General features: G+C 39.2%; 1 long non-coding RNA gene across 1 annotated transcript in view; it reads right to left on the bottom strand.

Moving 5' to 3' along the window:
* Positions 1–23,938, bottom strand: part of LOC118243968 (uncharacterized) — a 76,832-nt gene extending 52,894 nt beyond the window's left edge. The window contains exon 1 of the long non-coding RNA XR_004777405.2: positions 21,713–23,938. This is a non-coding gene — a long non-coding RNA (uncharacterized LOC118243968). The remainder of the gene's footprint in view (positions 1–21,712) is intronic.
* Between the last annotated feature and the right edge of the window lie 3,977 nt (positions 23,939–27,915).

Below are 27,915 nucleotides of genomic sequence, written 5' to 3'. Positions count from 1 at the left end.
GAGAGGAGATTAATATGCACATATGCATAGTCAGTACAAAAGAGAGTAGAAGAATATTTTTAAAAGAATTATCAACAGTGCCAGCACACCAGCAGTCTACTTGCTGGGGTAGCAAAATTTGATTTTGCCTACTCTGCTGAGAAGCCTTGAGCTGGGAATGTGCAAGTACATGTCTGAAAATCTAAGTGGGTAAGTGGGTGGTGAAGGCTGGCCAACAGAGAGAAGAAATCTGGCTGCTAGGGAGGATGGCAGCAAGCCATGAGGTAGCCTCAGAGGAGGAAGGGTTTGTTCATTTGATGTGGCAGGGAAGGAGGAACCAGTGGAAGAGTAGAGAGGGGGAGAGGACCATACGAATAGGCAAATAAGCACTGCAGAAACCTCCCATAAAGATAAGAGTAGGGCAGCACTGCATTAGCAAAAGAAAGAAATGAATGTTTCAGTATAAAGGTTCATGGAACATCAGCAAAGATCCCAAACAATATCTCTGGATTGCCAGGAAATTTTCTTATAAAGCTGTTACAAAGAAGAGTTTAGCCACAGCCTGGCTTTGTAGAACTAAAGGAGACGGTGGATAATGCTTAGATTACAAATAGGAATAACAAGGGGGAAGGAGGGTGGTGTATGAGGCGCTGTACAGACATCAGGTAAACTCTGACCTGAAAAGTGCAATCTCAAACACAAAGCAGGTGTTTAAGGCAAGCAGTGGCCAGTTAAAGTGGAGGGGTGAAATGTGCTTGTAATGCTTAGTGGAGCTGTAGCAACAACCACAGCTCACAATTTACATAAGATGTTATTGCACAGCAGGTTCCTTTTATGCATTACAGCACAGATGTATGTTAAAGTGGCACTTGAAGTAAGATGAGTTGAGACACTGGCATGTCCAGACATGTGGAAAGCAGCTAACACTGCTTCTGTGCAAGTGCCTAGATCTTGAGCCAGGAAAGGACAGAAGGGAACTGAAACTTCTGGTTATACATCTGGTTTGGGGCTGTACAGCATTTCTTGACTACCCTGCTACTAAATAATCAGCTAATTATTTACTTGCTTGCATTATCACAACCAGACTATGTCAATATTTTCCTTTTAAACTGTTATCAGTATCATAGAATTATGGTTTGGGTTAGAAGGGACCTTAAAGACTATCCAGTTTCAACGTTACTACCATGGGCAGGGACACCTCCCACCAGACCAGGTTGCTCAAAGCCCCATCCAGCCTGGCCTTGAACACCTCCAGGGATGGGGAATCCACAGTTTCTCTGGGCAGCCTGTACCAGGGCCTCACCACCCTCTGAGTGAAGAATTTCATCCTTATACCAAATCTCCCCTCTTTTAGTTTAATGTCATTGCCCCTTTTCCTAACGCTACATTCTCTGCCAAAGAGCCCCTCCCCAGTTTTTCTGTGGGACCCCTTTAGGCACCGGAAGGCCACTATAAGGTCTCCCCAGAGCCCTCTCTTCTCCAGGCTGAAGAACCCAAACTCCCTCAGCTTGTCTTCATAGGAGAGGTGTTCCAGCCCCTTGATCATCTTTGTGGCCCTCCTCTGGACTCATTCCAATATGTCTATGTTTTTCTTGTGCTGGGGGCCTCAGAGCTGAACATAGTGCTCCAGGTGGGGTCTCATGACACAGAGCAGAAGGGGAGAATCACCTTCCTTGACCTGCTGGCCACACTTCTTTTGTTGCAGCCTGGGCTATGGTTGGCTTTCTGGGCTGCAAGCACACATTGCTGGCTTATGCTGAGCTTCTCATTATCCAGCATCCTCAAGTTCTTCTTCTCAGGGCTGTTCTCAATCCATTCTCCACCCAGACCGTCTGTGTGCTTGGGATTGCCCTGGCCCATATGCAGGACCTTGAACTTGGCCTTGTTGAACCTCACGAGGTTCGCACAGGCTCACTTCTTGAGCCTGTCCAGGTCCCTCCAGTGTGTCAATTGCACCACACAGCTTGGTGTCATCAGCAAACCTGCTGAGGGTGCACTCAATTTCACTGTCCATGTTACAGACAAAGATGTTGAACAGTGCCGGTCCCAATACTGACCCCCAAGGAACACCACTTGTCACTGATTTAAGAGTGTGTTGCATATTCCTAAAGGTGAAAATTTATGTATTTATTCTATTTATTTTATTTATATATTTATTTATCTTTAATTTTTTACATAAGATTGGAATGTGAGTTATAAAACCAAGTTAAGAGAATGATAGTAATGTACATGTTGTTATAAGTTTTGGGGCACAGTGTGGGCAAGAAGAGAGATCACTGAAATAATGGAAATTCGGTAAATAAATCCTCTGAAGATCAGGAAACTACTGGAAGGGCATAAAAACTATATGTCACAAGCTGAGATCCAGAAGGACTTTTTTTTTTTTTTTTTCTCATAAGGAAGCTGAATGACAGAACAACATATTGGAAGACAAATGTTCTCTCCCCCGCCTCTGCAGCAGCCTCAGTTCCTTGAACCATCCAGGAGGAATGTCCTCCCCCATCCCAAGGCTGTACTGGGCAGTGGATTCCACAAGCTTTGTTGGGAACATATTCCATCACATCACTGTCTTCCAACTTACAGGTTTTTTTTTTTTGTTTTGTTTTGTTTTTTGTTTTGTTTTGTTTTTTCAGTAGTGCAGCAATGACTTTTTGTTGCAAACTAAATCAATGACTTCTTGTCTACCTCCATGGACATGGAGAATAGCTAGCTCTGTACTCTGAAAGGCTGCTGCCATATTGTTCTCATCCTCTCTTTCTAGACTAAACAGAACCAATTTTCTTGGCCTTTCCTCATGCAGCATGTTTTTCATACCACTTATCATTCTTGTTCTTCTCCTCTGGACTCTCTCCAGTTTGTCTCTATCATTTTTAAAGTGTGGTGCCCAAAACAGGACAAAGTACTCAAGCTGAGACTGCCCAGTGCCAAGCAGATTAAAAGAGAATAGCCATCCACATCTTACGTAATACACTCTTGCTAATACATGCCTCAGTGAGATTCATCTTTATGCGGTAATACAATACAGTTCTTACCCTGATTCAGTTTATTGGCCACATTGTCTTCAGATTTCTTTCCTTTCCTTTATCCCATGTAAATATTTCCCATTTTGCATCCGTGCAGTTCTCTCTCCCTAGTGTAGCAAGTCTCACTTGTCTGTTTGTCTGAATTCATAGTACTTCAGATCATCTCTCCATGCTTTAATACAGTCCTCCAAAGTGCTAGCACTTCCTATCTGTGATCTGCTTGTATAACTTGAAGATGTACTGCTTCACCTCCCAACTTTCTTCTAGAAATATTGAGTAGAACTAGACCAAGAATTAACATCTATTCTGTATGTATGTCACAGTGAACTCATCTACAATGTATTTGCCCAGTTTACTTTTGAGAAAAGCATGTAGGACTGCATGAAAAGCCTTCTTAAAATCAAGATCTAGAAACTTTAATGCTCCATTCTTATCCTATAGGCCAATTACTCTGTCAAAAAGAAATTAGATGAACTTATTTTTTACAAATCTGTGCAACAGCTTTTTATCACCTTGGAATGCTTAAAGTGCTCATAAACTGATTATAGACTATAAAATTGTAGAATTTGTTTGGTAGCAGGATTATCTTTCTAGGCATCTACAGTTTAGGCCCCCATTTTTTTACAGATAGGTGCTACAACAGACATTTTCTTGGTATCTCACCCTGGTATCTTCCCTGGTAATCCTTATTTTCCTGAAAATACACATTAATTGTTCAGTGGTTGCTTTTGGCTAGTTCATTTAGTGTTGCAATATGCATGTGCCTGCCTGTTCCTGTTAACGAGTGTTTGTGTTCAATGACTATGGTTTGATACATCTCGCAAGAAGAAAGGTTTCTGCATCACAAACTGAAAACTGGAACTAACAAAGACTGGAGGTAATACAGTGACATGAGAAACAATCTGTATTTTCCAGTCCTTACTAATGATTCCCCTAGAAGAGGACAGATTATATTTACTCAGTCAATAGAAGGAAACTTGCAGCTGCAACATTGGAATGGTAAGGGGATTCCTGTTTCAAGGATTCAGTAGTCACTTTCATTATTTTGGGACCAATGCTAACAAATATCAGGATGAATTTTTAGGGTTGTGTATGATAACCACTAGTTAAGTATATCTGACAACAACGGTGTCTTAATATGTTTTCCTTTCCTTCCCTCGTATTTTGTTTGATCACTGCTTAGCGTAATATTACATCTAACGCTGTGATTACAGTTTATCTTGCTGGTTAGTTTTAGGATTAGCAATACTTTGTTTCTTTATGGTTTATCCCACCTCTGTCATTATAATATCATATTGCCATCTGTCTGAAACAGATTGAGAAGAGCAAAGTATTTAATAAATGCTATGCATTATCATTGCTCCCTCTTGGAGCAGCAAAATGTATTGCTCTGGGTTGAGTGTTCCTGCTCACTTGTCTTAAAGGCTATTTAATTAAAACATGAACAAAAGAAGAATGTACTTGCTCTGGCCAAACATAAAATGCCATCCTAAAAATAGCGCTAAAACCTTCACCTTGATGTGACAGTGCTCAGATCCAACTCACAAGTTAGTGAAAAATATTCCTACAGCATAGAGGAAACCTAACTCAGTGGCACATAAAATATATATCTGTTCACTACTCAGAAAGCCAGGGGTTTCTATAAAGTTGTCAGTAGCCATGGTATGCAGAAAGAATAGGTTTGTACAGGACAAAGGAGAAACTAAAGACTTGAGCAAGCAATAAAAATCATTAACTCTCTAGGGCGGATTCTCATCTATCTGACTATATCATAAGTAACACCACAGAGATAATCAGTATTATATCAGAGTGAAGGATATGATGTTGGAACAGGAATCAAGCATGAGGTAGTCAGTAAAAATGGCATGCTGTAAAACAGAGAAGTGTTACAAAAAATGATGTATAAGAGGGTTCTTCTTTTGTTGGCATTTCCATGTCAGACATACAGTGGGGCAAGGGGAGTATTGTTTTGAAGTACAAAGTCTATAAAACTAACTTTACTGTAACCCCAAAGCGTGGCTTAGTATCCGAGGATGTGTATAGCGTTAGTATCAAAATAAACTACTGGTGTTAACCTTCTGTATCTATTCAAAATGAAAATTTCGGGGAAATTTGCCAGCTATAAAAAAATAAACATTGCTGGTTAATGTCCCTGGACCAGAAAAAGCTCAGCATGAATAGATTTTATTTACATAAGTGCAGAAGCAGGTTCCATTTGCTATTAGATCTTCTAAGGTAAACTTTCTTATATAAACTATGGAATCTCCCACTAAAATAGTACCATGAAAGAAAGCCAAAATTTGAGGTTAAAACACAAAGGCTGTATTTATTCTCTGAAACACACACAAAAATTCATACTTTTGCTGCTTTGTTCATCCAAGGATTACAAGGCCACAACCAGTTATAATAATGTCAATGCCTACATTAGCATATATTGTCATAGAGTAGGAATGGACCCATAGGCCATAACTGGGGAGGATGAAGAAGTCCACTTCAGAGGCTTACCATGATCTGAAATAAAGCACCAGTACAAAAACACCCAGGGAATTAGGCCCTGACCAGCAGTAGTGTGTGAAGCAAACTGCATTAACACAATTTCATGGATGGTAGATGGAGACCCATCAGATTTACATAAAAAGGAAGTGGCAGAACTGTGATGAGACTGAGTAACTACTGTCCAGAGACAGTGGGCATTGCAGGGTACTACGTCTGCTGCAAATGGACAAAGCACAGTGGTGGAACTACTGCAGGTAACCAGTATCAGGAAAAACAAAGCAGAAACAGAAGTTAAGGGGTCTGGCTTGACCAAGTGATCTTTTTCAGTCAATAAGGATGATTACAGTTAGACTATCTGTAACAAACAGCAACTTAGAAACGGATTATGAGACACAAAATTAAGTGAGAAATATGAGGGCAAAAGAGACTGCACTTCTTGTCTCAGTATTGTCAGATTTAGCGCATGCCCCTTAGTCACTGGATGGAGAAAAGATCACCCCTCAGACAGCCCATCCACCTCCATCACAGCTACTTCCAGGAATAGCTGTATTGACACTAGAACTTCCAGGGGAATTCACAGAACCCAGTTATTTGGACTCCATTGCTATCACTATAGTGATTTCATCACCACAGAAGTGTGTATGTTATTTTAACCAGCAGTAAGATCTAATAATGTCTTATTTTGTATGATGCATTCTGTAGTTATCATGTAAAGTAGAGCCTGCCATTGATATTTTTATTTTTTTTCCTGTTATTAAATATCTGATAAAACAGCAACCCATATTGGTATGATATCAGCTAGATATTTAATTATTATGTAGCTGTTCTGGAAAGAGATATGAGAATATTTAGGTATCCCAGATGTGCTAGTGTTGGTTTTGGGTTTAGCCTGCATTTTTTGCCAATGAAGAACATTCATAAGTACATTAAATACATATTTCTGGAGGTCTCTAAACAAAAGAATTGCCACAAAAACACTGGGAACAGAGAATGACCCAATTCATTGGTAAGAGCATAAGAGAGAAAACAGCGCAATTAGAAAATGGTCCCAGATATCTTGTTTGTTGCAGAAGAAGGCAGCAGGGAGCATGTCATGAAATAGGGCCCAAACCACAGTCACTCCAAAACAGATATTTAGTAGATACAAAAATATCTGCTGTTTTTATAAATAAAGAGCCATGCCTTTCTGTCCTCTTCATGAATTCAAATGTACTTCACCTAGAGGAACAATGGCTTCAAGGATTCCATAAAAGATACATTTTTTTTCTCTTCCAAGTGATTTTAGAAGGAATAAGCTTTGAATGCTGTACCTCTATTTGCTCTTAAGTACACATTTGAGCTTGCTCATTATATTAGGACATTTGAATATGAGAGGTTTGTTTGTTTGTTTGTTTTTGTTTGTTTTTTTTTTGTTTGTTTTATTAATAAAAGGACAGTTGCCCTTTAAAAAAAAAAATCTGCATCTGATCCTTTCCAAAAATTTGGACTGCATTTGTTTCTGATCTCTACAAACAAAAACAACAACAAAACTACTCTCAGGTTCCTCTCTCAACCTCAACCATACCCATCAAAGTTCATTTACAATTACTGTCCAAAATTATTTACCAATTACCCTACTGTCCAAAAGGAGCATGAGAAGTAAGTGTTTCAAAAGTCACATAGTGTCTTCCCAAATGATTGACCAGGACATCCTGCCACCACAGTCGCAGGGACTGCAATTCCTCTGGAAATTCTGTTCCTTCCCTTCATCTCTATGTTTGAACTCCAGACTGTGATGCTTTCAAGTAATGAGCAAGTGAACAAAATATAAAGATTTAACAAGATGCTGCATTTCAGGGATTGGAGTAGGAGATCTTGGAGGTCTCTTCCAACCTAGATGATTCTGTGATTCTGTGATTCTGTAATTTATTTTGGTCTGACTATAGATTAGTCTTTCTTTCTATGATATTTCCCAAATTCTGTTTCATACCCCTTAGCACGTCCTTTGGGAGACACTTCATTTTAAAGACTTTGGTACATCATTAATGTGTAATAATAAATACAGACCAAATAGTACTGTTATGGACAGGAAGCAGGAAGCTAAGTTGATGAAGAGGCAGAAACTTGTCATGAAGACTAGGAATGCATCCTATGGCATTTTGGAAGATGGAAAGAAAATTGTTCGAGATTTCCACAATAATCTTAATTAGAAATATTTCACCAGTGAAATTTCCTTTTCCTCTGTTCTCTATCCATATTTACAGATCATTGAAAGAACTTGAGCTTATAGAAACCAGCAGCTTTCTGTAAGTTTCTAAATTATTCGTCTTCTCCAAACTCCCACCTATCTGTCCTCCTCTGGTAATTATGCAACCTATTCAGGAGTCATTTTGGCCCCATAGATAGTGTCACACTGCATGTACAGCCTTAACTGTGCCTTTGTAAATAACAATTATGTCTCCTTCCGGGAAAGTTTAAATTCAGATTTTTTTTTTTCTCATTAGCTCTACTTTGCAGCTAACAAAATCACAAAGTTGGTCACTCAAAACATTTATTCCTTTTGTTTTAATTTCTTATCTGGGAGAATTAGAACAGAAGATTAGTATTTATTTGCTTAAGTACAGAGTCTATTAGTTACTTTGAAGTTTAACATCACTAACATCCCTTAAGCTCTAAGCTGAGAAGCAACAATCGCAAGCTAAGGTTTTAAAAAGGCAGCCTACCAAAAAAAAAAAAAAAGGAATAATTTATTTTTTCAGAGTTGCAAAACCTTAAGAACAAAATGTTTATTTCTCCTAATTTCCCTGTTTGTTTTTATTTCTGGAGAATCAGATTTTTATGAGCTCTATATCAATTGGAGTACGAGTGTTTAAGAAATTTCTTCCTTAGCTGTTTTCTGACTAGATTCAAGACAATATTCGGAACTGGCACTACCTACAGACTCCCAAAGAATATCATATTGTCTTCCTACAGTATTTCTGTAAGGTTTAATATCTTTCAAAGCCATTTGTCTACTGTCAGACTTGCATAGCATCGCCGCACATTGCTAGGATACAGTAAATGTTTTTTAGAAGTGAAAGGCCTCCCCTTTTTCCTATTGCTATCTAGAATACAAGTCTAGATTTTACCCTCTGATATGTGAGTGCAACTCCCAGTGGATTTAATGGAGTCCTAGATGTGTGGAATGGTAGAATTTGGCCTTAAAGATTTATAGAGCTATAAAAATGCAAGTAGATAGCTTAGATGATATTTTCTGGAATTTAGGACTCAACCAGCACCCCTAACAAAAGTTTTGTCTTAAAATGGCATTAGTATCCCTTGGAATATGATTTTTGATTATTGTAATGTTCTTAAGGTCCTTGGATTCATTTGACCTTCAGTCTGATCTGTCAAAGGTAAAATTTACATTTGGCAAGTCAGCCTCGTTCACTTCCGTCTTCTTCCCTTTCCTATCATCTGGTTTCAAGGGTGGGGCAATATAGGAGAGAAGTCAGGAGCAGAAATACAGTACTGGCTAACTCAATATCTCCTGGAAGCTGCAATAGAAATTCTCCCACTGTCCAGGAGAAGGGAGGAGAGGAGGGAGTGGAGATGTGTGGTGTGGAACGACACCGGAGGCAGTGACCTAGAAGCCTTACGTAGGAGGGGAACAACACCGGCTGTGAGCTGCAATAGTAAATTACTCAGGCTTTGCGCAAGTGGGTGAATCTCATTCTTTTTCTGACCTGTCATGGTGTCCCACAAGATCCTTACCCTCTTCTTTATTTTTGAAAATAATTTTCCTATCTCCTAGGTGCTCACTTGGGAGCCTTCCACTGGCCCTTTGAGAACTGAGTAGCATAATGTATTTATTGCAGACCTCCTTTTTATTTACAGTCTGCTGTTTTTCCACTCTCAAAACAGAATTATCCCAAAATAAACACCAGACAATGAGAATCAAAAGCATGTGTAATAGCCATGCCATTTCGTAACTACTTGTTACATCTTTGTTTGGCACACTGGACTTTGTTTAGCAGAAACATGGTAGTATCACAAGGTCAGAGTCTCCACAACTTAATCCATCCCTAACAAAGACTGGAATTCAGACGACACAGACTTCTGTACAACAGAGTTTCAACTGAATTTTAAAATAAATCCCCTCAAAATGGTGAACAAAATGTAGTTAATTATAAAGAGGAAAAACTGTTGAAAAGAACCTCCTCCCCAAGGTCTCCTTTATTAGTTCACTTTTTTTTTTTTTTTTTTTTTTTTTTTTTTAATATAAAATGAACACCTTCATATATCCAAGATGCAGTTGCTTTCTTCTCTTGGCTAGGTGCCACATCACCTCAACTGTGATCATGCCAGATCTCAAAAACTAAGAAGGGCTAAGCCTGCTTAGCAAAATTACTCAATGGGGAGTTCTCCAAGACAAGCACAGGTGCTTACAGGGCTTGCAAGAAATATTTTAATAAGAGCGGAAGTAGCAACCTTCTCAGACTCACAGACCTATGATGGATGTTAGGAAGAATTGTGCTATTGGGTAAAATGACTGCAACTAGAGTCAAAAACCAGCAGTGGGGAAAGATGTTACTCTATAACTCTTAGGTGCAAGCATAGATATATGTGTAGATCAGCTGGAAGAATGAGAGCTTGGGAGAAAAATCACACTTTTGTTCATACATTGCTCATCTTGCTGTTTTGTGAAGAAGACTTATCTCTAACCTCTCCCCTATAGCTCAATGCCACCCAAAGGTCCCTTGACATTTATTCGAGTTTAATAATATGTGCTGAACTGAAGCATATGAGACATCATCTGCTTTATAAACTTCACTATGACCCAGGGCCATTCAGAACCTTTTTGCATCCTCTAGACTAATTCCACTGCTTTCATGCACTTACAGTACTCTCCAGCTGCACAAAATCCAACTGACTTGTGGCCAAAAGTATAAAAAGACACTATAAGTAGCACAAACATTCTCTTAAAGAGCCCTACAGAGGCTCTTCCTAGTTCTATGTCTCCTTCTTTGTCTACGTGTATTGGTGTTGCAAAACTGTTGTATTGGTTGTTGTTTTGGTGTTGTATTGATGTTGCAAAACTGCTGTTCTAATGAGAATTACATCTCATTACAGTGGAAACTCATACCCTAAATCTAGCCTAGTACGTGAAACCATTTGGGGGCCGTCCTCTGTTCTCAAGAATAAATGTTGAGCTCATGATTTGCATGCTTTCTGTTTGGGTTTCTCTGGCTCCGTGTCACTGCAGGACATGTTGGCCTCAACCATACAATTTACTGGCAGCAGCCTATCAGATCATTGGCCATGCTGCTTACCAGATTTTATCCTGGACATTGTAAAACAAGGGCCAAAGCCATTCCAGAAAGTAGGTTAGAAACTAAAAAAATGCCAGTAGTTATGGGAGAGTAATCAAGCCTGTGTCCTTCATATTATAATGAGGATGCAAGCTATAGTCTGCAAAATGGGCAGGTAGCAAGGTGACCTGCTGTGTGTCCTTTCCAATTAGAATATTTCTGATAGGGAAATAAGAGGTCTTATTAGTGTTTTTAATCACAATCCAATTGTCTTTTTAATTAGCTTAGTGCATACCAGCCACTAATGCTAAATTTGTAAAAATTGCCATATGCAATAGCAGCAGACTGTAACTTGATCAACAGTTTCTCTTATGTCCAAGTGATGCCAACGACTTGATACCTAGTAACCAGAAAAAGTAAAGTTTAATCTAATATATTCATCTCTTGTTTACAGCCACCACATCATGAAGTGGTTGCAATTATATTTTAAAGTTTTTTTTTTTTGTTGTTGTTGCTTCCTTCTTCTTTTGACTTGAGTAGTGTGAAATAGCTGACTTGTGCCTGTATAACACATATCTCAAAAATACTTCCTTTGGTCTGTTCCCAGCTAGAGTGATGCTGACATCTCTCCCCCTTGGAGGCTGAGAGTCAATGGATTGCCTCGAAGCCACCAGTCAGAAGATGTATTTCCTGGCTGGGCAAGCAACCAACAGTGTGACTGTGTGTACGCTTCTGGCTGAGCCTAGAAGACATGCATGCCATCCTGCTGGCTGCAGCCGAGAGCTCTAGACTGCTTTTCAAGATCTCAAGCAAGTTAAACAGGATGTACCTACTTCCCAGTGCAACTTGTTTGGTATTGTAATTAATATTGCTGGGGAGGAGGAAGAGAAAGCCAGGTATTTTTAATGGGAAGGGAGCTTGTAGGTGAGGTTATGACAGGAAAAGGAGAGAGGCATGGTTTAATGTTAGCAAAATGGAGTCTTTACTGGTTTATCCACTCATTTGTGTTGGTGGCATTTAATCCGCAAGGAATGAAACTGAGCTAGAAGTGAGTTACATCAAATAAATGAAGTCAGCTTCTGTTTTACCTATGCAAGTCTTTTTCAGCTGTAGTAATTTTAAGTGTTACTTGAAACCATTACAGGTAGTGACTCCAGGCAATTGGATACCTGACAGATATTTTTTATGACATTGACCAGGTCACTTCACACTAGGTATTAAGTGAATGTGCTGCACTCAGTGGCACAGATAACTTCATTTTCATTCAGACTTTGTGATAGCTGACTGCTCGTCAAGCCAGACTCACTAGATTTGCATGGAATTTTTGTTACAAAATTAATAGTTGTATTCCTCTGCACTTCAGGATACTTCTCTGATAATTATACAAAAATCTTTAACACAGGTCCCAGAGTAGCAGCCCGTAATAACACTCTCTACAAACAGCACTGAATGGGGAGATGGGAAGTGCAGATTAAGAGAATACGGGTATTTGCATTTCAATAATACTTGCTATTGAACCACTTTAAAGCATTGATATCCTGGTCCTACTTCCACTGAAAAGAATGGCAAAACTCTCACTGAGGTCAGTGGGAGGCTTGACCTGACCCTAATTCATGAAAGGCCAGATTCTGGTACCCCAATTCCTACTGAGAAAGCTGTTCAGGCTTGCAATTCCACTTAACTTCTTATTTTTTAAGTAAAGTACTACCTACTCTCAGTGTCTGTCATGAAATTCATAACACTTCTTTGAGTTTCATCAGTAAATGTGATGGTTTTATCCACAGGAAAGAAAACGTATTAGTAGTGCATACCATCTATCTGCTCTTTAAGTAATTATGAAACATTTCCGATAATATATTTGTAATTTTTATGGCTTTGTGACCTGATGGTTTTATGACTTTTCTTTGACTCTTCATTATTTATTTTGTGAGATTACTCAGCTTAATCACATGTAAAGTTTATATTTGCTGACTGGATACTAACATTTTAAACACATTTCCCAACGGATTATAAAGAACAAGTTTTTGGTATTACTTTTCATAACAGTGGCTAAAATTTGCATAATGGCATTTCTGAATAGCTGAGAATCATCAAAATTCTCTGAACAAGTCCAATAAGACCTTGTAAAAAGAATTCAAGGGGTTTCACATAAAAATAACCTTGCATTTGCTGTATTACTTTTGATCTTTAGGTGACATGGAGGAGAGTACTTAGAAAGCATAGAGACAAATTCATACTTGCCTACCAGTGGAGGCACTAAGAATTGAATGCAAAACATCATATTGCAAACTTGTCTCTTGGAAAAATCTCCATATTTTCATTTATATATTTACCTACATTCTACTTGTTATGGAACTGTCACACAGTGTTAAATATATTTTTTCACTGCTGGGATAATTTGCTGTAAATAAGTAATTGCTCTCCTTTCTCTAAACCATGTTTTGTGACCTCTTTGTTCTTTCTCACATAAAGAACACATATCTCTTTCCAGCACCATCTTGTCTATAGAAAAGACTAGGGAGCAGTGGCAAGAGCAAAGTTTCTAGAAAATTCAAAAATCCTTGATTAGGATGTTGCAACAGTCAGTCACAGAGAGAATGGAAGTGATGACTGAGATTGGATGCAATCACTCATCATGTGTGATGCTGCTAGAAGATTCACTGCCACAGCTCCTTTGGATAGCTATATATGCCTGACCTGGATCTTCATGAAGATTTTTAACAAAATAGCTGATTTTTGTTTTCTTATTTTCAGTATGAAGACAGAATGACAATGTCCGAAATACTGAGAAAAAAAGTTTGTTCTTATTATCATAATAAACAACAAATGTCACAGAAAGAGAATAAGATAACCCAGATTTACAATGTAATATATATATATATTCAAATAACTCAAAGAATCATGAGATAAAACAACTTTCAAGTATCATCTAATCATCTATCACTAGTATTAACAAAAGATGGTCATTAATCTTATCATTACAGGTGTAGGTCTATAATGTCATGGCAAACTGAAGAGACTAGAATAAACTAGAACTTTTTCCCTAACAGCTGTGAATACTTGGACAGTTAAGTAACTTTCTGGTTACAAACTCAGCAGGCATTACTTTACTTTCAGCAAATATTGATAATAAATACAGAATCAGCAGGGCCTGGAGAACAATCTGCTCCAACACTCCTTTCACAATCAATTTATTTTAATAAAACCAGTAAGATTTTTTCAATCTTGAAAGCAAATACAAAATCTGTTCAAGCTTAACAAATGTCAGATTTTATTCTTACTGTCAGCATTATAGTCATCACAATTGCACAGGACAGAATGTCAAATACCTCAAAATCAATGGAATTTAAAGTCCAAAGTCGCATCGATTCTGCATTAAGATTCTTGTTTTTTGTTTTTGTTTTCTGTTATATGTATATATATATATATATTTGGCCTGCTATAGTTTTAGAACTGTAGTAGTTATAGCAGTACAAATACTTATCCTTGTCTTCACTGGGATAAAGGCCTACTGTGATTAAATTGAATTATGAAGTTGTGATCACGTAGGGCCTACAGTCTGATAAAGCCTGTTCAAAACTCTCAATAACTTTTGGTCCACTGTTGATAATCTTGACTGATCATGGAGATTTGGAGAAGTGCCCAAAGACTAAAGCAAATGCCACTCCTATTTCTAAGAAGGGCAAGAATCTAGGGAACTGCAGGTCAGTCAGCCTCACCTTGATCCTTGGGAAGGTGGTAGAGTGCTAATTCTGGAAACCATTTCCAGACACATGAAGAACAGGACAGGGATCAGGGAAAGTCATGCTTGACCAACCCAATAACCTTCTACAATGAAATGAATAACCTAGTAGACAAGTGGATAGCAATGAATATTGTCTACCTAGACTTTAGTAACACTTTCAACACCCTCTCCCATCAGATCCTTGTAGAGAAGTTGATGAAATATGGGCTGGAGGAGCAGGCAGTGAGGTGGATTGAAGCTTGGCTGAATGGTTGCATCCAGAGCACAGTAACTAGTGGCACAAAATCTAGTTGGAGGCCAGAAACTAGGGGTACCTCAGGGGTCAAAATTGTTCAAAATTTAAACAATCATGTTTAAAAATCTTCATTAGTGATCTGGATGATGGTGCTGAGTGTATTCTCAGAAAGTTTGTTGTTGACAAAACTGGGAAGTGTGGCTGACACACCAGAAGGTCATACAGCTATTTAGGAGGACCTCAACAGGCTGGAGAAATGGTCTGACAGGAACACCATAAAGTAAAATAAGGACGATTGTAATGTCCAGCACCTGGGGAGGAAGAACCCCAGGCACCAGTACATGCTGGGGACCACCCAGCTGGAAAGAAAAGGACCTGGGGATACTGTTTGACACCAAGTTGAACATGAGTCAGCAATGTGCCCTTGTTGCTAAGAAAGCAAACAGTACCCAGGACTGCACTAGGCAAAGTGTTGTTTCCAGGTCAAGGGAGGTGATTCTTCCCCTCTATTCAGTGCTGGTGAGGCGGTATCTGGAGCACTGTGTCTAGTTCTTGTCTCCCCAGTACAAAAGAGACATGAAGCTACTGGAGAGAATCCAACAAAGGGCCACAGAAATGATAAATGGACTGAAGCATCTCTCCTATGTGGAAAAGCTGAGAGAACTGGGACTCTTCAGCCTAGAGAAGTCTGAGGGGATCTTATCAATGTACATAAACACCTGAAGAGAGGGTGCAAAGAAGATGGAGCCAGGCTCTTTTCAGTGGTGCCCAGTGACAGGTCAAGAAGCAATGGGCACAAACTGGAACACAGGAGGTTCTGTCAGGAAAACACTTTTTCAGTGTGCAGGTGACAGAGCACTGGCACAGGTTGCCGAGTGGTTGTGGAGTATCCCACCTTGGAGACCTTCACTAGCTCTAGGTGGCCTTGTTTAAGAGAGGCTAGCCCAAGAGGATATCTTTCATCCCATGTCATAACTGCAGGCCGTAGCAGTACTCCGCCTTGCTCCTTGAGAGAAGTAGCTGGCAGGCTAGGTTCAGTTCAGGTTCTGGAATCTGCAAAACATGCGCAAAGCAGTCCAAACATAATGATCCTTGTAACATGCTATAAGGCTTCTTTGTGAGCTTTTTTTAAGCTTTTTTTTTTTTTTTTTTTTTTAATTTCCTAGATGATGAATAACTGGAAAATAGTTTGGGACATGGTGGCAGAGTTCCTGCTGAGAGGGATCATAGCATGGCTGTTGAGATATGACTGTAGGGTCAGTGGTTTGCTAGGACTGCTGCACCATGAATCGGTATGCTAGTTACTATTAAGATGCAAAAGCAGTGATACACGTTAGTGTTAGTGTGGTAACAATCACAAGATAAAATCCTCATCCATGCCTTCATGAAATGCAAATCCAGTTTTTTGGGTTCCTGGTACTTGCCGTGTGATCCAAAACACTGATCTGATCTGAATTCACAGTGCCAGACCAACCATGTTCAAAAATATTGACCAATCGACTTCATGCTGGCAGGTATTGTGCTGGCTTAATTATCATGTGCTGCCCTCCATGTGGTTCTCCACAGGCTTCTTTACCTGCTTTAATTTCTGTCCTTTATGTCGAAGGGTCATTGCTCTCAGATGTCCCTACAACACCTAACAGCTGCTGAGATGTGATTGCCCTCTTTTTATGCAGTTCCTTCATATGTTAAGTGTGAACTGCCTGTTTCTAACACATGGTAGAATTACTTCAAACTTCAAAGAGAAAAAAAAAACAACAAACTTTTACAACGGACAGTGGGTGCACACACATTCTACCTTATATCTATGGAATTTAGTTTTTATGCATGCACACACACACAAATCTATAATTTGTATCAAAACCTTTTAGATAAACAGACTTGATTCCAGAGAAAGGGGCTGATATTGATGAAAGGTCCTGTGTTACCTGTTTTGCACTAAGTAAATATTTGGCACATAAGCAGTAGTCTTGGGGTCTTTCCTCAGGATTAGAACTATCATAAAATGGAAATCCTGGACAAGCAGAACAAAAATATTCTTGAACAACATATATAGGTTGGAATAAGAGATGAATAAAACTATACACAGACTAACCCTGAATGTGAACATCATGACATCAGCAGAGTCCAGTTCTGATGTGGAGAACTCAGATACTATAGCAGAAGAAACCTTGCACTGAAGTACCAAGATAAGCTTTCAGGACTATTTTCTGTAGTATATTTTAAATGGGTTTTGGAACCTATTCTTGGAAATCAGTTATTTTTGTGAAGGAGGAATCTGCAACTCTTGTTAGAATCATAGAACAGCTTGGGTTGGAAGGGACCTTAAAGATCATCTAGTTTGACCTGCCCTGTGGCAGGATAATGGAAATACGGTACCATGAACTGGTATACCATTATCCAGCAATAACTACCACAAAACTCAGTTTTCAGGTACTTAGAATTTGATTTATATGTGCTTTGCTACAGACTTCAATTATACATTATCTCTATTCTTTCCCTTAAAGATGGCACTGGTCTCCTCTGGAGCTGCATCAATACTGTACAGTAAGGAAAACCTCAGTTGCACAATTCCTACCAATATCAGTCACCAAAGAGGCTGAAAATGGGTAATAAATGACACAATGGATTGCAGAATTAATTTCTTCTTCAAGGCAGACATTGACCTGGGGAACTGGGCTCTTCCCATAAGTTTCTAGAATGGATTTTTTTCAAAAGTTGACCAAATCATTCACTCTGAGAGAGAGAGCTGTCTTCCTCTTTTACTGAAGAATATCATGTGGTTTAGAAAAGTGCTGAGCTCTTTCAGCTGTAACCAAAGTATAGGGGAGCTGTGCTAGCATATGTTATGCTACACAATGCAAAACACTTAAAAATCAGGTCTTAGATACTTCAAATCAGGCACATCAAATTAGAGATTATTCTGTCCAGGCTCTGGTTCCTCATCTCTAAATGGAAATAAATCCAATTTATTTCACAGCAGTTTGACAAATATAAATATTAGTGTCTAAAGCTACCATAAGCACTGCAGCAAAGCCTGTGAGGAAATTAATATTCCTAATTTCAGAAGGGAATGCAGTAAATAAGGTACCCAGCCACATGTTGAACAAGGAGAATACAGCTGAACATTGCTTAGTATATTACATGAGCATAGCCCATCAAACTCACTAAATCAGGCATGGATCCTCTTAAAAAGATGATATGTAATAATGTAATCAAGAATAAAATAATAATGTATATATACAATAAATGCATTAACTCAGCCCTATTTCCTGGCATGAGTGTTTCATTTGGCAGCCTTAGTCATCTTCATCTACCTCCTTTAACATAGGTTTCATTTTTAAACACTGATGCTACTGAGTGAAAAAGGAGAAGGCTGAATCTGGCTCAGGGAGCACCCATTCATCTATCACTCAGTGAGTAATGAAAACCTCCTGATACTCCTTCCCACCTGTTTGGGGGGAGAATGGTATTCACTTTATCAGGACAGGTTTCACACAGTGTGTATTGGGTGGCTTTAATTCCTGTGTGGTGGGGGTGAAAAAGGTAAGGGATAATCATTTGTAGTCATTTATCACACACAACCAATAGAAGCTGAAGAAGGTTTCAAACTCCTTGCCCCATGTCTCAGCTTCCCCTCCTTGCACCACTCTGAGTCCCCACAGATGGGAATCTCCCAGTTACACTGTGTCTTACTCTTGCCATGCTCAATCAGAGGTAGCCTTTGGTCTTCTTAATTTAGTACTGAAGAACTTGATATAAATTGTGAACGTGACTTACTAGACTCCTTCCTGTGCGATAAGAAGGCTCAGGGGAGACCTTATTGCACTTTACAATTACTTTAAAGGAGGCTAGAGAGAGGCTCTTCTCCCAAGCACCAAGTGACAAGACAAGGGGAAATGGCCTCAAGTTTCAACAAGGGAGGTTTAGGTTGGATATTAGGAGAAATTTCTTCACTGAAAGGGTTGTGCAGCATTGGAAAAGGCTGCCCAGGGAAGTGTTTGAGTTACCATCCCTGGAGGTCTTCAAGAAATGTGCAGATGTAGAACTTCGTAGTATGGTTTAAAGGTTGGACTAGATGAACTTAGAGGTCTTTCCCAACCTGAATGAATCTATGATTCCATGATTTTTCATTTTGAAATAAAACATTTTACCATCAATTCAATGCTACTTTATTTGTATCCAGTTGAAAGTTGCCTCATATCTTGTAAATCCAAGGCAAGCCAAGAGAAAGCAGATGGAGCAGGCTTAGAATGATGAACACAGGATAGAGAACTGGACTTTGATTTAGAAGAATAGGGTTGACAGGCTGATAGGTATTGGAAAAATGTTCACCAGCCTTAAAAAAAAAAAAAAAAAAAGTCCATCTGAACATACATTTAATTTTTGTTCTGGATCTAATACTATTTTGCTGTTCTCTAACTGCTGCCCCAGCTGAACACCACCTTTGTAATCTCCACATGGGATTCCGTTTCAGTGTGAGAGTTTCTAGATCACAAAATTTATAAATAAACAGATTATTTTTAAAGAATCTGAATGGCCATGTGCTCCATTCCAAGGACCATTTCAACAAATACCTTTTGTACTTAACTTTAAACTCATTAATACTCTTATCATCCCAACTCCAACCTGAGATTAAAACACTTACTATAAATGAAAAGTTCTTTCTGTGACAGACATGAAACTAAAATGAAAAATAGAAATATAGAGATGACATACTAAGATAAAATGTCCATTCCATTTTCAGGGAAGGATTATCCCTCATTTTTTTAACAATGATTTTAATGGTTTTCTTACCTGCTTTAAAGTATGCCCAATGTTGATTAAAAAGAAAGATTATGTTTCTGGAAAAAAAAAAAAAAAAAAAAAAGACTAACATCCTTACTGAAGAATTAGACCTTGATAGTGTAGACTTTTCCACATTTTTCTGTGAAAATTAAAGTTCTACAAAAGAAGGAAAACTGTATCTGCTCCAGCACATTGCTGAATGTAGGAATTTTGTCTGCATAAGGAGTAGAATGGTTGACAAGGAAGAATTAAATCAGCTAAGATAATCATTCTGCTTTCTTCCTACCTCAACCATGACCATATCAGATAGTTTCTATAGGACAGTTCAACATTCTCTAGAGAGTGCAAAGCTCCACAAACATCATCCTTAACATTCATAAGAACCACACACTGTCACATGTGCTCCTGTTCCAGTGGTGCCTGCCATTACAGTGCTTCTAAGTTCCTTCCCATCTCTAAATCATTCAGTGTCAGCTAGGTGTAGATTGTCTCAGAACCTCTCAGTAGGTTTCCTGTCTGGATTCTGCAAGTCTCCATTGCTCTGGCCATGGTTGCTGGCCTTGTCATTCCAGTGACAGGGAGTAGTTAAGGGATGGTTTAATAAAGTCAGTAGGTAAGTTATCATTTTCTGTCTCTTTCCTTCTTTACCTCACAGACCCCGTAGTCTCCTCCATCCCTCTGGCCCTAGAATGGTGTAGAGGGTGAAAGAGTCTCTGGTCTCCTCCCAGAGACTTATACCCCTCCCCTTGGGACAGATAATGGTATTTCTACTGAATTGCTGCTGATACCTTACTATCCCCTTCCCTCTATCTATTGTCATCAAGCATCCTGGCCCTTCTGTTCAGGTCTGCTGGGGTGTGACTTGCTTTATCACAGAGAAGACTGTATAAGATCTTACTTATTAACACCAATAAAAACATTATTTGCTTATTTCAAAAACTTCTGAATTGTATTTGAAGCTTTTCATATACTTCAGTTGGTGTGTTTGGTGAGGATTGAAAACAGTGACCAATGAAAGTACAATATTGAAAAAAAAAAAAAGCAAAATCCAAACTGAAAATTTTCACAGACTTTTTTCACATCAACTTTGGATGTCGGTATTCATTCTCTTGAATATTGCATGTCCTCTGGAAAATATATTTTATTCCCATACCACTATAGGTGAAATATAGAGATAAAGAAGAAAGAAAAATATTTTAAATGGCTTCTTTTCTCGACATTAAATATAGACAGCAAACTTGAAGTAGAGAAGAATAATTAGTCAATAAGATCATGAAAACTGCACCAAAAATCCTCAATACCTGCCTGTCCCCAGAGGAGCATGGTGCTATCAAGTTTTCTGTCCTGTATAAGACAGAGGTTTTATTGTTTCTGATCTTCTCCTGTCTGCAGGGAACAATGTGATTAAGATATTACCCTTAACGGGCAGCTTTCCTAGTCACACTCCTCACCCTGGAAAAGTGCTCTGTGATACAAGGAGAGACAGTGAAGGGGTAAACCATTGTGTATTTCTGTTATTGTTCTTTCTTTTATTTTTATTTTTTATTTTTGATAATATATTTTAATTAGTTAGTTGGCTGATTGGGCTGAGTATCTGCCAAAGGAGATGCATGTCATCTATTATACAACACAGGGACTACCATCCTTCGCTATTAAACACATTGAAAAACATCATGTGCAATATAAATATCAACAGGCTAAATTAATAGGTTAAACTTATCTATTTTTTAACAGCTTCAGTACATAACATGTCATTGCACTAGAGCTTGGGAAGCCAAAATTCTATTCTATTGATTCCCCTGGGAATGGGGGGGGGGGGGGAAGACAATATTTTTTCCCAATCTAGGTTACCAGAAGGCTGCAGTACATGCTGTACTCTAGAGCTTGAGCACACACTAAATACCTTTCTTCCTATTCCATCACCTGGTTCCCTAACAACAGAAGAAGAAACAGGATTTTGAAAATGGAAAAGAAAGAAAACCAAACACACATCCAGTGCGCACACACATATATAAAAAATATCGTGCACATGTATACTTACAGCCAATATAAATTAATGTATTTGCATACTCATAAACATTTATGATACAAAGAAAGGTCAGATGAAGTTTCAAACAGTCAAACACATAATTCATTAACTTTATAAAATAGCCAAATATATAATTAATCAATTTACCTCACTAATATTAAAATGATGTATTTTCCATACAGTCTTCCACAAGCTCCCTTAAATGATATGCTGTTGATGCAACATCTGCCCTTACCACCTACTGTTTTTCCTACCATTTAGAGTTATATTTGGGGGCATTGCTGATAAGGATTTGTACAAAGAATGCACAGTAATAATCTGTGGTGATTGCCGCTTGACTTAAAACAAAGAGGAGCAGCCTTTTAAGGTCAACATCAGTCCCATGTTTGGATTGTTCCTACTATTTGGAAGGGGTTGACATGTTTTAAATTACTAAGTAATGTGAAAATACATTACTAGCACAAGACTGTTGTCTATGTAAATATTTTATGGGTAGAGTCACTCTCCATTGGTTAATAAGGTAACATAGATTCAAAGCTATTTATGTTGACTCATATTTTTAAGATGAGGAATTTAAAAACAAGAAAATGTGACAGAGTTGATCAGGACGTAAGACAGTGGCTCACAGACAGACTGTTTATGTCTTGCATGTCATGAAAAGCTCTTTCAAACTACTTCTTGAACAGAAATGTAACATTGTCCATGTGAAATATATTAAATGCATAACACAATGAGTCACCTAACGATCTTAACTTAAATAGCTAAGATGAGCAAAATGAGCAATTTTTGCAGAGATAAAAGAAAACGATCCTGATAGACTTAGCTTCTCCTGGGTCATGTTTTCTCATTAAAATGGAAACTACCATCTCCAATGTGTTCATGACAACAAATACAATAGCAAACATACATCAATTGGTGCATAAACATACATGAATGCCATCTTCCTGAGGTTAACTGTATGATTAGGGAGTGAGTGCAGCTCTCAGGCCCAACCTAGAACAGCCACCCCCTTGCTGCTCCCTGATCGCCTTCATTCACAGGGTCCATCAGGGTCTCCATGCTGACTTGCTCTGTTTGGACTTATTTGCTGCCTAGGCTTGTGCAGGTGGTCTTTCTTTCTGCTCTTGCCTGACCTTCATTGTGCAAGATCAAACAGAAGTGCAGCTACGGGAGCTGCTTGCACTGTTCCACTTCCACTACAGGAGGGTCCTACAGTCCATGAAACCGGAAGACAGGGGATGCAACAATGTCAGGCAGGGTCTACAACACAAGATCTTGCCTTGTAGAGAGCTCATCAGAGATATCCAGTGGCTGGCAGGCTTTGGGAAACCTTCTTCCTCCATATGCCTGCTTCAACAGAGAGAAATCCTGTACCACCCTTTCTTCTGGGCAACGCCTCACAAGCCTGCCTTGGTCTTTTGCAAGGGAATTGGGGGTAACAAAACATGTACAGGCATTGCAGCTGATTTTACGGAGCTGCCCAACAATGAACTCCTGTGTGTCATTACTATGCAGGACAGCCTTTCAAGTTTCCTGTTTTCCTGATTTCAATCAGCCGATCATGAATTTCATCAGGTCATGAAGGCTTTGTTCTAACGTCTGTCCCAAACACTCTGTACAAACATATATACCTTTGTTTAAATACTGGACCATATGGTCCAATTAATATGCATTTGAGTTGTCTATAACTTAGCTAGTTCCAGAGAGGTCCTCAGCTAGCATTTTAATTTCATTTTACAAGTCAGTCTCCTACAGTTTTACTGTGTTCCATTACTTTTTGGACCAAAAAAAAAAGTCTTATGTTCAACATCCATTGTGTGTACTAGGGAAGGATGACAGCTATTCAAGAAGAAGCTGCCTGGTAGTATTGGTTGATTCACAGTGGTAAGTATACAGGGGCAGAAAATATTCTTTTCTAGAAGTTTGAATAACCTGGTAACCTTATACACTAGGATTTAAGCCACAGGATATCAAGACACTGTCCAGACCTAGAGCTGGACTAGAAATTCCTGTTCTTCTACCACTGGGAGCTCATCTCTGAATGTCCTCACTTCGGTATAGTTTATACCAAGGTGATTTGCTAGTACCTGAAGGGGGCTCAAGTAGTTCATTCAGTCCTGGCGTACAGCCAGGAAAACATCTTTAGTATGTGCTGATGTTTCCAAAATCCTTACCACTCAAATTCAGCTGTCAGAACTCTGTCTTTAGATGACCCTTCTAGCAGGCTCCATTGTTCATCCACACTTACATACAGAGCCAAATTGTTACCCTGTTATTCTTAGAAGAACAGGAAGGTGTGAAGGACACTCTTCTTTTTGAAAGAAAATGGCTATAAAGCCACAATTCCACTCTGGAGAATACAACTAAGTAGGAGCTGTGGAGAGTTAAAAGTTTGGTAGCTATACAAGAGCAATTATAATGAAAGGGCTTCTAAACCTGTGCAGAGGGAGACTACATGTGTTTTCCTGAGAGGTCAGGGTAGGCCCTGGTAATGTCCTCACTGACCTGTTCCTAGGAAGAGAAATCAGACAGCAGGGAGAAGACATCTAGCTGTGCTGGGTGACACCATGTCAGGTCAGAGCTGCATAAACAATGAAATTATTTTCATTAAAGTTTAGGCAGATGGTTTAGCATTTATGATAGGCATACTCACACCCTTATACATGACTATCATACATGCACAAATTTCAAAGGCACAGACACACCCACCTACCCTGAATCATTTGAAGATGAAAACAAAATACCCCCCCCCCCCAAAAAAAAAAAACACCTTATGTTCACAGTTTGTTGCTGTGAAACCTCACATGGGAACAATCTGTTTCTGGCCTGCTAAAATAAAATCCCTGAGAAATGAAGTTTATGATGTGTGAAATAATGTACATGGACAACACCTCCTTCTCATCCCCCCCTCCCTCCTGATCCTCAAAATAACCCTATACACCCCATGCACAGCCAATCGATCTTTGCTTCTGAGGCCACAGCCCGGTGGAGCCTCATGTCTTCTACCCCTCATTCCCCCTTTGGTGTATTCAATAGATTATATGCAATGCGTGATATTTGGAAGCCACATCCTGCTGTAGGCAGGGCTGGCTGTACTCCTTAACACAACACTTGGGGATGACTCTGCTTCCAGCAAGTAGAGTCAATGTGCTGGACGTGGTTTAATTGGTGCCAGCTTTGTCCTGTTAACAAGTGTCGGCTTTCTTCACTTGATGCATCAAACAGTGATGTTCTGCAGGTTATAGCGCCCTTATGCATTAAAGCCCTTTGTATACATTGCTGCCTGATTAGACAGGAAATAGTGCATGGCACCAGGGGATAATTCACGTGAGTAAAGTTACTTGCATGCATATGTATGTGCAAAACTGGGGCTCCAGATGCAAAATACATCTTTTTCTAATCCCTGAGCTATTCACTCTGAGTATGTCTATATACACATTGCATGCTTATTCCTTTTTATTACTTTTAAAACTTAAAAATAAAATTGGCATGAATTTAGTAGGAGGACTGGCAACAATCCAGGGCAATTCTTGTTTTAACTAAAGCAGTTTGCCCACTGCTAATTTTGACACAAGCAATTTATTTTATTAACATGGATGCAAATGGTAAGCGCTCTCTCCCTTCCTACCAGGCTGTAGCACAAGGCCCTGGAAACAATGGCAACACAGATCAGGGGAGATGCTCTCTTTGTCTGGAAAAAAAAAAAAAATGGGGGGGGTTTAAAACGCCTTATTTTCATACCTGTTTTTGCTATCTGAGCAGGAAAGTAGGAGCTAAAAGCCTCACTCTCCAGACGGCCCCAAGGAAATAACTGAGTGAGACACCGGGTGTAATTATCCCAAGCTTTTCATTCCCTTTAACTTCAGTGTAGATGTAAAAGCCCTGGCTCCATTATGGTAGATGATGAGACTGCAAGCACTACAACTTCAACTAGGAGAGGGAGAAAGCCATGGGTAATTGCTATGTATAGACACTGCAACTAGTGAGAGACCTTTCACCTGTTTATCTTTTCTTAATAAAGTTTTTGCAGTCTATGAAAGAATGACTCTGTTATTCCTCACCAAGCTTCACCACATGACCCAGCTTTTTCTACCATTCAAGGAATGCAATTTAAAATAGATTTAGACTCCTCTGCGTAGCCGAGCGTGATGCCTACTGGAATGTTCAGCTTATGCCGAACTGTTTGCTTCAGTTTAAATAAATAAATAGCATTAAAATCTAATAATGGAAAGTGTAGCTCTTAAAAATAGATTGAGGTAGCGCTCACCCAAAGCTTCAAAGAAAGGTATGTGCAGGAGGGAATCTGAAAACCAATTCATCAAGCACAGGAGCAACCAGACAACCAAAGCTGGCGAAGTTTCAGACACGTAAGCATCACCGCGGAGTCTCCCCACCCCACTGCAGGAGTTCCCAGCAGGAGTTAGACCTGTTTCCCTTTTTTGGCACTTCAGCCACCTGCTTTCCCGTCAATCAGATTCTTCAGGGGACACAAGAACCTCATCAAGCTATCTGTGGTGAGCCTGGCATCCAGGATGAAAATTACGACATGTTATATTTCTCCACCTGTGAGGCAGCTGTTTAAAAATGCAGCAATAATAGAAAGAATTTTAGGCTTTTTGTTTGTTTGTTTATAACTTTTGATGCTGAGTTTTGTTTGTTTGTCACCATTAAACATCAGTATGCAAAAGATCTAGTGAATCCAGATGGCAAAGACAGTTTCTGTCTGAAACTGTTTCACCTCATGCCTCTTTCTGCTTTCTTTCAGTCATTATCCTTGAACATAAAACTATAATTTTTGATCAGGACATATAAGTTAATTATGACTCTTAATGAAAAACAAAACAAAACAAAACAAAACAAAAACACAACCAAACAACCTTACAGATGTTTTACATATCAAGTTACTTGATCAAGTTGAGTTTTAAATAATTGTGAATATTCATAAATAGAAAAGAATATTCCCTCCAGTGCAACATTTTTGGATTTTCCAAAATGCACCATGGGACACATAATGGCTGACCATGATGCTTCATGGAACTTTTAAAATAGCTTGGAACCCATCCAGGAGAGCCTAGTCCAAACAACAGCTGCTACGAAGACCTGAGGTAACTTTTCCAAATGAGCATGCTGGAATTCCACTGAATTCCACTTGCCTTTTTGCTCCTGTAAAATTAAATGCATGTGGGAAACAGAAAATTTCTGATCAACTGTACTCAATTGCACTTTTTTTTTTTTTTTTAGTTGAATTTCCATCTATATGCTTTTGGCAGACAAATGATGGTGCTGCCTGTTGGCATGGCAGACAAGGTGCCCCACCACCTGTTCCACCTGCTCTGCAGAGAGGACAGACCTATTCATGCATCTGCTCCTTTTAGACTTTAGAAAATGTATGTCAAATTTAAGATTTTCAGGAGTGAATAAAGGAATTAAAATATCTATAGGAATGGGAAGTAAAAGATGTACATTCATGATGAACATATCCCACAGAAAGCAACATAAAAATTCCATCTCTTTCTCTTGTAAATTTATTAAAGTGCCCAGGAGCATGCAGGTGACATAAGAATGATTTCTCAGATACTCTGGTTCTAAAAACCTACACAATGAATCTTCCTCCTTTGCCCAAAACATCTAACAGCAGATCAGTTACTTAATTTGCATGCTTCTACAAATGGCCTATTTACATTTGATAGGGACTTCCTGAAAAGCTTACAGTTTGAAAAGCTTGTCTGGGTATGGCCCAGAGCAATGGAAAACAGAACAAAGAGAAGAGCTAGTGGTATTTAGAGGTGGGATGACACAGAGTGCAGGTGGGATACAAAAACCTAAGAGAAGGAGCAGCATGAAGGAAGATGCAGGACAGCCTGGTGCAGTTCTCTGAGATCTGCCCGTCTCTGAGCCAGCAGCAGCCTGGGCCAGTGTCTCCTGGTGACTCACTGCAGCAGGGTGTGACAAACCCAGAAGCAGTGCAAGCCACACTGTTGTGGCTCTCAACCCCAGCTACTAATAGCACCTTCTCTTGGTTGGGCTCAATGAGTCAGTCACAACGCTGATAGGATGTGGAAATATCATTTCCAGTCCTAGGGCTGGCTGTGCCTCTGGATAGTTTTATCATCTCTGTACCATATCTGACCACTGAGTGAAGTGAAAAAATGCAAGCAAAGACAGATAAATAGCAAGCAAATCTGGGCCAAACAGGGATCCAACAGGGAGCAGCAATGCGAAAATACAGCTGTTCAAATGGTTTTGAAAAATAGAAATCTGAATCTGGGGGAGGGGGGGGGGGAGTAGCAAAAAAAGTTTCCTCCTCACACCTTTGTACTGGACAGTGTGCCTCAAGCATGGCTGTATAC

This window comes from Cygnus atratus, chromosome 3 (genome assembly GCF_013377495.2).
Source record: "Cygnus atratus isolate AKBS03 ecotype Queensland, Australia chromosome 3, CAtr_DNAZoo_HiC_assembly, whole genome shotgun sequence".
Classification (NCBI taxonomy): Eukaryota; Metazoa; Chordata; class Aves; order Anseriformes; family Anatidae; genus Cygnus; species Cygnus atratus.
The sequence above is the reverse complement of the archived record's forward strand: the minus strand, read 5'-3'. Positions and strand labels throughout refer to the sequence as shown.